The following is an 8,691-nucleotide window of genomic DNA, read 5'->3' on the forward strand; positions in this document are numbered from 1 at the left end:
TTGCATAAAAATTTTGTGACAGGATAAAACATGTTTACACTCCAGACATATCTGCCAAATGTTTGGGAAGCTCCATACGGCTATACAGCCTAAAGGTGGCTTTGTTCACCAGAGGTGAAGGGGACCTTTATTAATGATGGTGGGTGTCTGCAAGGTCCCCTGGCTTCCTTACAGGATGAAATTGGGTACCTGTTTCCTGTGTAAACACCAGCATCAGCAGTACCTGTGAGCCCATCTTCTTTATCGGCCAGGAATGCAAGTTAGAAAACGGTCCCCGAATTTGGGCAGTATTATGGCCACTAGTGCGATAGCATGGCCCTACCATGGGAAACAAACTCCATTCCTTACTGGTGGGAAACAGCCTGAGAGAGCTTGGCCACCCTCACAGAATGGCAGAATGCTATGGGGTTGGAAGGGACCTCTGGAGATCATCTAGTCCAACCCCCTGCCAAAGCAGGTCCACCCACAGCAGGTTGCACAGGAACGTGTCCAGGTGGGTTTTGGATGTCTCCAGAGAAGGAGACTTCATCACCTCCCTGGGCAGCCTGTTCCAGGGCTCTGCCACCCTCAAAGTGAAGAAGTTCCTCCTCATGTGCATGTGGAACTTCTTATATTCAAGTTTGTGCCCATTTCCTCTTGTCCTGTCCCTGGGCACTACTGAAGAAAGACCGGCCCCATCCTCTTGAAACCCACCCTTTATTTATAAGCATTGATCAGATCCCCCCTCAGCCTTCTCTTTTCCAGACTAAAAAGACACAAGTCCCTCAGCCTCTCCTTGTAAGGGAGATGCTCCAGGCCCCTCATCATCTTTGTATCCCTCTGCTGTCCCCTCCCCAGCAGTTCCCTGTCCTTCTTGAACTGGGGAGCCCAGAACTGGACCCAGTGCTCCAGATGGGGCCTCCCCAGGGCAGAGCAGAGGGGCAGGATGACCTCTCTCAACCTGCTGGTCAAACTCTTCCTGATGCACCCCAGGATGCCATTGGCCACCTTGGCCACAAGGGCACATTATTGGCGCAGTTGGCTTGTTTCAGTCTACGGTTGCCATATGGGCTTGGTGAGGGACAAGATAAACAGCGAGGACTTCCATTTCCCTGGCAAGCTATTTCTACAGTGAAGGCTTCCTAAGAAACCTTCACGCTGCTTTGCCCCAGACATGGGTTTGGCCTGAACACAGATGGCTCAAGGCAGAGGAGGAAGAACGTGCTTAAAAAGCCCAACTCACATCCCCCATTTCATGTGGTGCTACATAAATTTTACGTCAAGTAGAGCTGGGAAAAGACTAAATACCATGCAGTTGGAAAAAACTGATTTTGAACTGCTTTTGAACTGCCATAAGGAGCTTTACCTGAATGAACTGAATATATTTCTTCTCCATCAGTCATTTACACTTCTCTCTCTGTCTCTTTCAGCAGCAAATGGAAAAGGTCATAAAGATTTAACTTTTGCACTGCATTAGACAAGTAATTACACCTTTTGCAGCAAACGCTACTAGAGCACAGGGCATCTACACATTCTATTGTAGGCTCATGTTTTCATTTGCTTGTAACTTCATGAAAATGTATCCCTTTGAGGTTTTTAAATTTGTTGGTATCTAAGAAATAATTTTAACTTCAGGTCACTTCTGACATTCTGGTGGTTATGGGTGAGTGATAATAAACTTTATTCTAATAGTGACTGTGCTCTGAGAATTGTCTCTATAAAATACTGTCATGAGATTCCAGGTTCTTTGTTTCACTGTAACTCTACATCAGACCTTCAGAGTTTACAAAAACATCTCTTCCAACCAGTGTCCTGGGAAACCACACTAAGGTACACAAAAGATGAAGCCAATGTTTTGGTTTGTTGCACGTGATTGCAAATAAGACTTAAGTTTCTGTTTCCGTTCCTTTTCCTTCTCTGAAAAACTACTTGGTATTAAGGAAACATTTTTGAAAGTTGCATTGTACTGTATGAGTGTATCAAAGTTTTCTTTTTTCTATGTGTACTTTGCCTGGATAAATGAATACTGAAAGCTAAATCAACATTTAAAGGAGAGAGAGAAAGAAATGAGAGACTATCGAAGTGACAGAAGGAATAAGACAGAAGAGGTGAATGGAAAAAGGCAAGAAAATGCTAGAGGAGACAGAAAATTTGGGAAAAAAAAAAGGGAGGAGATGAAGAAAATCTGTCCTGGCAGACAGAGGGGACGGAAATAGCCCCTTTCATCAGGCAGCGACAGCGAGCACTGCATACATTCAAATCCCATTCCCATGGCAGCAGCCACCAAAAGCAGGAAGAGAGGCCTGAACTGGTGAAACCTGGAGCTCAGCAAACCCAGGGAGCCTGGGGACAATGGGGCTGAGCGAGGGCAGGGCAACAATCAGAACCGAAAGGAAGAGAAACCAGCCTTTTAGGCAGCCAGAAAAATTACATCAGCCATCAATAATTTGCAAAGCGCAAACCCTCCTGCTTAGAGTCACAGAATCACAGAATCTTAGTGGTTGGAAGGGACCTCTGAGATCATCGAGTCCAACCACAAAAAAAAAAAACAAAAACAAAAACAAAAAAAACCACCAAAAAAACCACACACCACACCACACCAAACGCCCACCAAAAACACCGCACCCACCAACTAAACCCCACACTGAACACCTCGCCATAAACCAATAACCTTGGGCACTAGAGCATGCCCTGAAGAGCCACATCTACACGTTTCTTAAATACCTCCAGGGATGGTGACTCCACCACCTCCCTGGGCAGGCTGTTCCAGTGCCTGACCACTCTCTCAGTAAAGTAGTTCTTTCTAATATCTAATCTAAATCTCCCTTGCCGCAACTTCAGACCATTTCCTCTGGTCCTGTCGTTCGTGCTTTGGGAGAAGAGGCCAACACCTGCCTCTCTACAACCTCCTTTCAGGTAGTTGTAGAGGGCAATGAGGTCTCCCCTCAGCCTCCTCTTCTCCAAACTAAACATGCCCAGTTCCCTCAGCCTCTCCTCATAGGACTTGTTCTCCAGGCCCCTCACCAGCTTGGTGGCTCTCCTCTGGACACGCTCCAGCACTTCAATGTCTTTCCTGTAGTGAGGGGCCTAATACTCGAGGTGAGGCCTCACCAGTGCCGAGTACAGAGGCACGATGACTTCCCTACTCCTGCTGGCCACACTATTCTTGATACGAGCCAGGATGCCATTGGCCTTCTTGGCCACCTGGGCACACTGCTGGCTCATCTCTGCTTTTAACACATCCCTTCCTCAATATAACGCTGTGTTTCAATATAAGATGGTGGGTTGGTGCCACCACGCGTGTACAGGCAAACCTCTGCCTAAATCATCATTTTTGCCAAACTGAGTGACGGGAGCTCCTGGAAATGTCTATGGCATCATCAAGCAAGTGACGGACTGAAAGTAACACCTGAAACACAGTCACCCACAACTTTCATTTTGGGGAAAAATAAACAAAAGCAAACCCAGCAGGTGGTAGAGCAGCTGAGTGCATTTGATCTTATAAAATATTGATGTACTTCATGATAACTGGAAAGAATAACCATCTGCCACCTATTGTTCATAGTCCTGCAAACACTTCCTATCAAATCAGACATTTTGAGTGATATCCTTTGTAATGATTAGAGCAGGGTTTAGCAGTGACAAGCCTCAAAGGTCGAACAGGCAATTGTTTGAAATTAAGGCTAATAGACAGGCTTGAATTTGTTCGTTTACCTCCAGGATCTTCTGAGCCACTTGCTCTCAGGGTACATGCCTACGTATAGTTTGTATTTTGAGTGGCACAGAAAAAAATCCAACATTAACTCATGTGCCTTAAAAATGATCTGGAAGCAGAAGTGGAAATGCCATATGCCACAGAAAATATGTTGAAATCCCACGCAGCACAGAAGCTAAGCCAAACCTACAGCGCAAACACAATTGGAAAAGGAACAGTCCAAAACCAGTTTTAATAATTATTTTAGGACCAGCAAACTTCTGCTCACTGCTGTCTTTTCAGTCCACAGAATGCATAATTTTGTAAAGTCAAAGTCAAGCTCTTCCAGGGCTGTGGCTGTGCCCTTACATGAATTTGTATGTGTAGCCAGTGGGCTGCCACAGGGATAAGCCACCAGCAAAGTGCTCCAAAGTCACGGATTTCCAGTGTCCAGCTGCTAATTCAAAGCCTGAGTTTTGGTGTTCAAAGCTGTTGTTATTCCGTAACCTCACTCTGTCAGGGATTAAAGCTCCACCAGCAACTTGTTGAGGCAGCTGATGGCAAAAGACACATGCACCGGGACGCACACAGCCCTGCGGAGCTGAGCGTGCTCTGAAGAGTTGGGAAGGAAGAAGCTCAAGAAGGAATCTCGAGGGATCATCAAATTCATTGCCTTGTCCCACGGCAGGAGTCATGTCTCAAAGGGCTGCCTTGGTCAGCAAGCCCAGCGGGAGAGTGTAAGCAGAACTTGAAGACAGCCAGATTTATTTCCATGAGATGCTGCAGGTCGCTTTTATAATTCTGCACATATGCTTTGTGTTCTGCTTAATTTTTTAAAATGCTTTTTTGTTGAAGAGAATGGGTTTCCTAAGCCTCGTAGCTAAAAAAAAACAAACAAAGGGCAAAGCACACTGAGAAATAATTGCTGATGAAAATCTCATAATTTTTGCAATATGAATTCTTGGATTCTTTTGAAGTCCAGTGGGAAGGACTGCAATGTTACAGGGAACAGGACACTTTAAAAGGGAGTGCTAATACTGTGTTCTTTTGACCCTGGCTTTGTAACGTTGCTGCCAAACAACGTCAGGGCCACGCTGAGTGTGTGCCCTGAGTGCGGGCTTGACGAGATGAAGTTTGCAAGTTGTTCACTTCTGTATCTCCAGTCACAGCTGTAGGTGGCTACAACATCTGAATTAGACACAGATCAGGTCCGATGTAGTTCAGGTTTGATGTAGTTCCCTAACACCAACAGATACTACTGGTTCCGAATTAATGAAAGGTCTCAACTGTACCATAACTGTGATGCCCAACAGAAATCCAAACGTGCCGTACATCTCTCCAGTTCAAGTTCACACTCAGCAAGGAAACGGCAGCTTTCCTGTGACATAAAGAACTAGTTTTAAGGTCAGCATGTGTCCAGTTTTGGGCCTCTTACCACAAAAAAGACATTGAGGTGCTGGAGCGGGTCCAGAGAAGGGCAACGAAGCTGGTGAGGGGTCTAGAGAATAAGTCTTATGAGGAGAGGCTGAGGGAGCTGGGGTTATTCCGGCTGGAGAAAAGGAGGCTGAGGGGAGACCTTATTGCTCTCTACAACTCCCTGAAAGGAGGGTGTAGCCAGGTGGAGGTTGGTCTCTTCTCCCAAGTCACAGGTGATAGGACAAGAGGGCATGGTCCCAAGTTGTGCCAGGGGAGGTTCAGATTGGATATTAGGAAAAATTTTTACACTGAAAGGGTTATTAAGCATTGGAATGGGCTGCCCAGGGAAGTGGTTGAGGCACCATCCCCAGAGGTATTTAAAAGACAGGGTGACGTAGTGCTTAGTGACATGGTTTAGTGATGTTTTTTGATCACAGTTGGGGTGATGGTTGGACTAGATGATCTTGAAGGTCCCTTCCAACCTAGACAATTCTATGATTCTATAAGAGTGGTCAAAGGCCAGCGAGGACCAAGCTGAGATTTGCCTGCTTTGCTGGGCACGCTCCTGCAAAGACAGCAGAGTCACGGGCAATGTCTCTTCTACGTTCTCGTGATGCCACGTAGATCTTTAAGCATTATAAATAACAATGATTGCATCCGCTTTCTCAGGACTAAGAACTGTAACAAAAAAAGGAAGTGTTGGTAGAAATGATATTGCAGGACTGGTACGTGGGAGTAGCGACAAAACAAGTATGATATCACTGTCAGCCACTTGGAAAGCTGTGATTTTAGAAACTGTTCCACGTCCCAGTTATAGTAGAGCAACAGGAAACAACGAGCATATGGGGAACCAAAAATGATGATAGTTTGAGAATGCATGAAATAGAGACGAGATGGTTCAGATCAAGTAGAGAGTTCCCCATGGAAGACATTTATCTTAACTAATTAGCCATTTTGGGAGGGAAAAAATCCCAAACTGGAAGAAAGCTAAGTATGTTTCTATATATTCCACCACCACCTAAAATTTCTAAAAAGACAATTAAGACTTGAAATTGGAAGGAGTTAGATCCAACCACAGTATCCTTCTTGGGATTTATGGGATACTGACAGACTAGCTACCCCCACTACTTTCTGAAATGTATTGCAAAGCAATAAATAATTTATTTTCTGTTTCCACTGCACAAGAAGAGAGGAAACATTTAGACAAAAGCGATCTGAGCTGTTACGTGTTACTGCCTTTAGCCATTTTCTCCTACATAAAAGGAATGGCATAATCAACCACGCTCATCCACAGCTACCTAGATGTGCTCGATTCTCAGAGGCTGTGAGACGTGCTGCCTCGTGGATTGGCCACGCCAGGGATGATACTTCCAGTTTTTCCAGAAGTAACACTATTAAGGCCATTTTTAATCTAAAATGAGAGAGAACTCCAAGGATAAAAAGCTTATTAAAAACGAAAATATCTGTGGAGAAGATTTACTGATCTTCAGCTAACCAGTCAGCAATTATGCAACTAATCTAATCTACCCTGGAATAATGGAGTGGTGCTTTCTCCAAATTGTCACGAAATGTCCATGTATTACAAGATCTAGTGAAAATTAGTATCAGAAGTCCAAATCCCTACAACTCATAGTGCAAGTTGTCTGGAACTGCTTATTTTAAGAGTTTATCTTCAGTAGATTATGCTAAATTCCTACAGGAATACAAGTTATTTAAAGTTACACAAACACAGGATTGCTTAAAACACTCAAAACATTTACTAAACATTGCTCTCTTTTTGTATCATTACTCAATGTCTTTTGGTAGTACATTTTAACTACTGTTTATTTTAATCTTGCTCCTAATGCAACTTCATTTTTTACTGCTACTTCAAATTCCCTCTTAACCGCAATGGTTTGCTTTTTAAACCCAACTCGCCCCTCCTGGTCACGACTCCGCTGTGGCATTTGAGACGTCTTAAGAGTCTCAAGCAGCCGTTTGTCGCATTCCTACGCTTCTTCCCTTCCAGTTTGGTTTGGAAGTCGGTTTACTGCCCCACGCAAAGCTCAGGGATGTATATGCAGAAGTAATTTGCACAGAGGGAGTAGGCACGCTCTGCTTACGGGAGAGAAGGGCTGGGATCAAAGTCATCCTTCCCATTTGTGAAATGCCCGCCATGCCAGCAGAGCTGGAACAGGCAACCTGGCCCATCCTGTCTTTAGGTATTTTCACACTGTCCTGGGTTGAGAGACAAAGCACTAACTTTTCTTCTACTGCTGAGGAAAATTGCACTTTTAGAAGACTCCGGTGTCTGAATTTGTGAAAATATTTACTTCATAGCCAGCCAGGCTCTGTGGGATTCAAGGTTAGTGTTTTTGAACCTTGCCAGGTGCAGGGACAAGGAGGAGCAAGGCCTGGGCATTTGACCCGGGCTGGCCAACAGGATTATTTCACACCATGAACGTCACATTCAATATAAATGTGAAAAGTTTCTGCGTAGCTCTCTCTCCCTTGACGGTGGTGGGTCCAGACAACTCCTTGCCCCGGTGCCGGAGCCCTGAGGCCTTCCCTTCCTCCTGAAGCCATTGCGCTTGCAGTGTCCACCATTTGCTGTCCCTGCTGGGAATGCACAGCTTCCTCTGATATAGAATTGTCTGAGTGTAATTCTTGTATATCTTATATCAGTATAGGGACTAATACTGGTTCTTTAGTATTATTGTTAATTATTTAGTCTTAGTCTATTAAATCTATTTATATTTCAACCCTTGTGTTTCTTTGTGTTCCCAATTCCCCTTCCCGTGTGGGGAGGGGTCATCAGGTTAGAGAATAATTGTCTAAACGACAACAGATTGTTACGGGTTTTCTCAAACCATAACACACACACAAAAGCCTGTGATGTTTCCCCCATAAAGCTGTACTTCAACCCTCCAATATCCAACCCTGGTGGCTCGCCAGGGAAAACCCAAAAAAACACAGAACGACATGGTTTACAAAATTTAAGTCTTGGTGGTTTACACAGCCCAGCCCAGCGGCCAAGGTAAACCTGAGGGACACAAGGCCTGCTTTGTGTTCCCCCCCTTGGTTTTTTTTTTTTTCCACAGGATGCCTGCTCCTGCCAGGGGCCTCAGCGCTGATGCGTGGGCTCAGCCAGGCGACTGGCTGGGTGTTGGCGGCCAGAAGGGCTTGGCCCCGGGGCCAAACGCCGGAGCCTCGCCGGGCGCCCACCCCTGAGGCCTCCAGAGCGGCTCAGGCCTCGGCGAGGGACCGGCTCCCAAGATGGCGGCGGCCAGAGCCGGGAGCGCGGCCGGGCCGGACACCTCCGCGCCTCGTTGTGAGTCCAAGATGGCGGCGGGGGAGGGACGGGGGCGGGGAGGGTTTCCATAGCGGCGGCCGCCGGTGTCACACCGGGGCACTTCCTGGTCGGAGGCCGCCGAGTCCCGGGGCAGCGAGCAGGGAAGCGGCGCTGGGGAGGAGGCTGGACGGAGGCCTCGGAAGGGAGGAGGAAGCCGAGCAAAGGTAGGGGCGAGCCGGGACGTCCGGCCATTGTGTGGCCCCTCCGGGGTGGTGGTGATGAGGGGGGGGTCCGGCCGGACCCTTCCATTCCCGGGGCGCGGGGGAGATGG

General features: G+C 46.5%; 1 protein-coding gene across 1 annotated transcript in view; it reads left to right on the forward strand.

The window, feature by feature from the left end:
* Window positions 1–8,448: 8,448 nt before the first annotated feature.
* Window positions 8,449–8,691, forward strand: part of USP6NL (USP6 N-terminal like) — a 144,780-nt gene continuing 144,537 nt past the window's right edge. The window contains exon 1 of the mRNA XM_014949129.1: window positions 8,449–8,584. The gene's annotated coding sequence lies outside the window, so the exon portion shown is untranslated. The remainder of the gene's footprint in view (window positions 8,585–8,691) is intronic.

The sequence above is a fragment of the Calidris pugnax genome, unplaced genomic scaffold (assembly GCF_001431845.1).
Source record: "Calidris pugnax isolate Ruff unplaced genomic scaffold, ASM143184v1 scaffold125, whole genome shotgun sequence".
In the NCBI taxonomy this organism is placed as follows: Eukaryota; Metazoa; Chordata; class Aves; order Charadriiformes; family Scolopacidae; genus Calidris; species Calidris pugnax.